The sequence below is a fragment of the Hibiscus syriacus genome, unplaced genomic scaffold, assembly GCF_006381635.1.
Source record: "Hibiscus syriacus cultivar Baekdansim isolate YM2019G1 unplaced genomic scaffold, ASM638163v2 tig00009023_pilon, whole genome shotgun sequence".
Classification (NCBI taxonomy): domain Eukaryota; kingdom Viridiplantae; phylum Streptophyta; class Magnoliopsida; order Malvales; family Malvaceae; genus Hibiscus; species Hibiscus syriacus.
The window spans coordinates 1,114,735-1,121,643 of record NW_024062184.1 but is presented as its reverse complement, the minus strand read 5'-3'; the positions used below and the strand labels follow the sequence as shown (position 1 = coordinate 1,121,643).

Sequence of the window (6,909 nt, the reverse complement as noted above, 5' to 3'; positions counted from 1 at the left end):
CCATTACATATTTAAATATACATGAAAAAATAATACCATATGTTAATGTGATAATTTGAACTTATATCACGTGCTTGGAAAAACTTATATAATAATTCACTCTTTAGTAAGATGTGAATAAAATAATTTTAAATTCGGATATGTTAGTTTAATATTTATGTCTCACCTATCACAGTTAGGTATGCAACGCAAGTCAATCAAGATTAGCCAAAGTAAAGCCTTGGAATCAGAAGGGCAATAAAAAAATATTTACGTCTCACGTGGTTCCGATTAGGTTAGGTGTTCTCCCTTGGCCTCATTTTGGTAACGCTTCCACTTGTTTTGTTCTATATAAATCAAGCATACTTAGCTATGTAAGTCGCATTTTCACTCAAAACAAAAAGAAGAAGAAAAAAACAAGAGCAGCGATGGTTAACTCCGGCATAGCATCTCGTTGGAGAGAATTGAGCGGCGAGAAGGGCTGGAATGGTCTTCTCCGCCCTTTGGATCTTGATCTCCGTCGCTATAGTATTCACTACGATGAAAGGGCTTCCTCTGTCGGAGATGCATACAACATCAACAACAAGGGCCAATGCCCCAAGGAAGAGTTTTTCGCAAAGGCCGGTCTTGAAAAAGGAAACGATTTCAAGTACAATGTCACGCATTACTTCCATGGGGGCTCCGTTTCTGTTCAGCCGGCATGGTTCGGATTTGTGGCGGTGGCTACGGATGAAGGAAAGGCTGTTCTGGGAAGGAGAGACATATTGATTGCTTGGATGGGAACCATATCCTACTCCGAGTGGTTTAATAATGTACAAGTTATCTAGAAATCTGCTTCGGAATTGTTCGGGGTTGGAACTGAGGCTGCACTCAGGGTTCCTTTCTCTTTATACAGGAACAAGGCCAGATTCTGCTTACAACAAGACGAGTGCCAGAGATCAGGTAATAATTTAAAACACATGTATATTCGTATATACGAATCGAGAAATTAAAGAATTTAATGTCATTTACATGTGCATGCAGGTTCGAGATGCATTGAGAGAACTGATGAACAAGTACCAAAACGAGGAAGTAAACATAACTGTTGTAGGGTTTAGCTTGGGTGGAGCATTGGCGACGCTAAATGCTATGGATATAGCTGCCAATGGCTATAATATCAAGCCGGTAAGCATCGGAAGCGGTGAAAAGAAGTCGATGCGCATGGTGACGGCGTTCGCCTACGGCTGTCCTCGTGTCGGAAACGATGGTTTGGAGAAAGAGTTTAAGAGACTCGTCGATCACCATCGTCTTCGTTTTCTTCGGATTACAAGGCCAATGACCCGGTTCATAAGTTGCCACTTTTACACTACACCCATCTGGGAAACGAGCTACAAATCGACACCAGCGAGTCAAACTATTTGAAGCCGAGGTTGCTTGGTCTTGTTGATCCGGTTTTTCCTCTGAGTTCAGATCGAAAAACTATCGATCAGGGAATGATAACCGGTGGAGCCACGGCTCGCTTTGCTATCGGCGGAGGCGTGAATGAATATGTTAGTACTCATAATATGGGCGTGTACCTGCGTGGAATTGCGGGGTAAATTCACGAGATAATGTTCTCGAAATTTTTTTTTCACGATATGGTGCACATCATAGATTAATTGCTGGAATGGGGTGAATTACAGTGATCGCCATAGGACGCCATGCAATCCAGGCGACCTTGGAGGACGCCATGCAATCCTGGCGACATACGGGGCGGGGTGAGGGTGACATACGAGCCATATACGAGCCATATACGAGTCATACGAGCCAATGGGGAGGATGCAACGAGGCAATGGGGAGCATGCAGGAATAGAGAGCCAATGGGGAGCATGCAACGAGCCATATACGAGCCCACGGGGAGCATGCAGGAATAGAGAGCCAATGGGGAGCATGCAACGAGCCATATACGAGCCAATGGGGAGCATGCAGGAATAGAGAGCCAATGGGGAGCATGCAACGAGCCATATACGAGCCATGCAGGAATAGAGAGGTCGCCATGCAGCCTAGGCGACCTTGTAGGTCGCCATGTAGTCCCGGCGACCTTGTAGGTCGCCATGTAGTCCCGGCGACCTTGTAGGTCGCCATGTAGTCCCGGCGACCTTGTAGGTCGCCATGTAGTCCCGGCGCCATTCCATCATCCATGCACATGCACAGCCACATAGCCACATAGATTCCTTCACGTGCTCCCCGCTGCATTGCCTACACCTCCCAATTCACGTGCTCCCCCGCTGCATGCCTACACCTCCCAATGCATGCATGTGAACCATTTGAGGCATGTGAACCATTTGATTATTGGTACAATAATTGAACGCGTGAAATCAGCTGCAATTGTACAATTGGTGAAATAATTGAGGCCTCAGCCGTTATAAAAGAAAGAAAGAAAGGGAGAAGAGATTGCAGAAGAAAGGGAGAAGAGATTGCAGCCGAGAAAGAAAGAAAGAAAGGGAGAAAGGAAAGGAAGAAAGGGAGAAAGGAAAGTAAGAAGAAGAAAGGGAGATAGGTAAATTTTTTTATATTTAAATTAGTTTATTATTATAAATGTTTAATTTGTTAGTTTAGGGTTTAGGGTTAAACAAAAAGCAGTTAATTAGTTTGTTAGTTTAGGGTTATATGATTGTTAGTTTAAGTTATAGTATACATAATTAAAAATTATTTAATTAGTATATGTTTGATAGTTATATAGTTAAAAATAATTAATTAGTTTGTATTGTTAATAGTTAGTTATATAAAAAAAATTATTTAATTAGTTTGTGTTAGTTAAATAGTTAAGTTATATTTGTTTGTTGAATTTATATTATATAAAAATTAGTTAGTAAGTTTATTAATAGTATATTATAATGAAAAATAGTTTATTAGTTAGTTTTAGTTATATAAAGATATTTATTAGTTGTTTAAGGGTTTAGCGTTACGTTTAACTTATATTTTAAAAAGTTTAGTTTGTTAGTTTATTAGTTTATTATATTATATGTTATTTATTAAAGTTTAGTGTTGTAAATTAGTTAGTTAGTTTATATTAGATTATATTAAATGATTTTTTAAATATTGTTGTTTAATTTTTTTACAGATTCATTCTAATGGCTGACCAAATTCCACTGTTGAGGCTTGACAATGAACATATTTCAAGTCATTGGGAATAATGGTGAATAAAATATTTGTTTAATGAATTATAATTAATAAATATTTGAATATTATTTATGATTGTGATAATTTTTTGAAATATTTAATTGTAGGAGGACGAGCAGCGAGTCCTTCGTCTTCGACTACATAAAGTGCCCAAGCCACACCCACTAATAGAAGAAAATTTGCAAGAGGCTGGATTTTGGTATATAACATTTGTGCGAGATTACAAGTTGGTCCCAGGTTTGATCAGTGCGTTGATTGAACGTTGGAGACCAGAAACGCACACGTTTCATTTGCCGTGTGGCGAATGCACGATAACTTTGGAGGATGTAGCAATGCAACTCGGGGTCCAAACTAATGGGATGCCGGTGGTAATGTCACATGATTTAATAAGGTGGACCAACTTTGCAACTTGTTTCTTGGGAAAGCGCCCGTACCACCAGAGTGTAAAGGGTGGCGGGTGAGGTTGTCATGGTTGAAGAATGAATTTCAACTTCAATCAAATAGTACGGAGCACGAAATTATATATGCAACACGAGCATATATATTACAATTGATTGGGGAATTTTGATGCCTGATAAATCCGGTAGTTATGTTCACACTCAGTATCTTCTTTTTTTAACAAATTTTGAGAATTGTAGGCAATATAGCTGGGGTTCGGCGATATTGGCGTTCTTGTATCGTGAGATGTGCAAGGCGTCATTAGTCGTGAATGATAATAATACAGTAGAAATCGGTGGATGTCTGTTGCTGCTACAATCATGGGCTTGGCATAGACTTCCGTTTTTGACACCGATTAGTCGGACTGCGGTTGACTTTCCACTTGCCGGAAGGTAATATGAATCCTCTATTTTAATATAAAATATTAATTAAAAAATATTTATTTTGATTAAAATTATTGAACAAAATGTCTCTATTTTTGTTTTGATTGATATACAGATGGAGGCTAAAATTGAAGGCACAGGGTTGGTGCACAACAACATTAAAGAGTTCAGGTTGAAGATCGACATTAAGGCCAAAAAGGAGGTATGCATAATTTGTATTTTTTTAATTATTATTTAAATTAACTATATTATTTGATTTAAATAAATTTTATTGTTTTTGTAATTTTACAGTTTAATTGGAGACCATACATGAATGAAGAATTATTTGCGTTGATACCGCACGATATTTTAGATGGGTTTCAATATTGGTGTGCTGTTACACCATTGATCAATTTTGCTTTTGTTGAGATCCAATTTGGGGATAGAGTGCTGAGGCAATTCCACTTCCACCAACCTATTCCGCGGAGTCCATGGGCTCATGACCTCCTCCAAAACTTAGATGGTCGTCGTCCAGTGAATTGGGTTGAGACGCATGACGACCTGCACAGATTTGATGGTCGTCGTAAAGAAGCGTTAATTGGGTTGAGAAGCATGTAACCTACATTAATGCTTGGAACAATAGGGCTTCATTCATGCCAACTCTGACGCCATTCAAGACGACGACTTTAATTTGAGACTTCGGCTTACCTTGCTTATTTTTGGATAATGGAAGCCGTTCCTCACAACAATAGTAGAGAGGCGGCAATTTTTGAGGTTTAAGAAAAGATTTGGTAAAGCTGAATTATCTCTACCGAGTGGGAGTGGGAGTTCATCTCTACAAACTGAAGCGGAAATGACCGATGTGGATAATAGCGCACCACAATCGTTGCATCACGCAGTTGATGATTCTACTGGCCCGGCATACATACCAGAGTTTGTGCAACCTGAGGCACCCATCTATTCTCCTACGTTTTCGTCGACATATGACTTTGAACACATGACAGTTCAAATACCCCCAATGAATGAGGGGGATGGGTACATACTCCTGAGCCACAACGGCCACAACGTATCAGACGTCCGCCCCGACATTATCATTCAACAACACCCCGACATCGACAACAATTGTAAACTCGTTTGCTATTTATTAAATTATTTATTGAAATTAGACTACTTTTTTTAACCTTAACAATGATTTTTAGTATCAATCATTACTAGTATCAAATAATTAGTATTAAATCATTATTATAAATAATTACTAAATAATAACATAATAATTATTATAAAATCATATTATAATGATTATTATCAAATCATTACTAAATCATCAAATCATTAAATATTTAAATCATTATTAAATCATTTTTATAATGATTATTACTAAATCATTACTATAATGATTATTATCAAATCATTACTAAATCATCAAATCATTAAATATTTAAATCATTATTAAATCATTTTTATAATGATTATTACTAAATCATTATTATAATGATTATTATCAATCATTACTATAATGATTATTATCAAATCATTACTAAATCATCAAATCATTAAATATTTAAATCATTATTAAATCATTTTTATAATGATTAATAAATACATAGAAATACATATGATTACTAATGATGAGGCCTATATCTTGGTAAATTAGGACAATTGTTTTTGAATGGCCTTCACCTCTACATAATCCGCATCTCTTTGCTTGACCTCTCTCTTTAGCATGAAAATCCATACTGGTATGAATTCGAGTGGACTCAGGTCGACCCTTTGGACTTCTGCGAAGCATTGGATTTGGTAGCCATTCATCATGATCCTTTTTGGGCCAATATGATTCATTCGGGATCTGTCTGAACACATAGCTGTAGACATTTAATATCCTACGTAGGTGGAAGCATTCATCAACATAAGTGTATGCGCTTACACCAGCATACATACATGCAGCGACTGCATGAGCACATGGATATTTCCATGCCTGAAAACGACCACAATCACACCATTTGTGTCGTAAATCAACTCTAAATGTTTGGTCTTCTCCTCCGACGTTACGACGTATGCAGGACACGACAAAAGTATGACCAACTCGGTCGAAATTATGAACAACCATTGATGTTGCCAATCGCTCATTTGCTTCCATTGATTCCACCACTGTAGGAGCCCAAGTTTTACCTCTATTTATGAGACTCTCAATTTCCTTGCCTTTGTCCGACCAAACTTTACCCAGTCTAAAGTACGTCTCTTTCACCACACTCGCTATTGGGAGATGGCGTGTACCTTTTAGTACCGAATTAATGGCCTCAACAAGGTTTGTGGTCATATGTCCGTATCTCCGACCTTCATCGTATGCTTGCGACCATTTTTCCCGCGGTATTTTTGAAGCCCACTTCCAAACACGCTGATCATCGTAAAATACCTTCAAATTCTCCAATCTCTTGTCAAAATTTGGTCGACGTAGTTCGTATCCTGTTCCATAATATATTGTGTTAAACCGCAATTAAAAAACCACGTAAAAAATACACAAATATTGAAATTAAAACTTACCCATGCTGACTATCTCGCTACGAATATGTGCGTTATGAAACTGGTCGATACTATTCTTGCCAATATGACGGATACAAAATGTCGGATATGCATACGGAGGTATCCAACGACTTCCTGGTCGTTCAATTGCCGCCAAAATACCCGTTCCTCTATCGGATATCAAGCAAACTCCATCTTCACGAACGACATATGACGTAGATTGGTCAGAAAGAAATCCCAAGCCTCTGTTGTCTCTCCCTCAACAATGGCGAATGCAATTGGGAAGATATTTCGCTCACCATCTTGAGCAACTGCCATCAAAAGTACATGCCTATATTGACCATACAACCACGTACCATCTACTTGGATCATACGTTTGCAAAATGGAAATCCTTCAATACATGCCTTGAATGCCCAAATAGTCTATGAAATATTTTCTTCCCTGGCAGAAGTTGACCTTCTTCGTCAT

General features: G+C 38.2%; 1 pseudogene; it reads left to right on the top strand.

Annotated features, from left to right (window-relative positions):
* Nucleotides 1-407: 407 nt before the first annotated feature.
* LOC120203053 lies at nt 408-1,556 on the top strand (annotated as a pseudogene).
* Nucleotides 1,557-6,909: the final 5,353 nt, after the last annotated feature.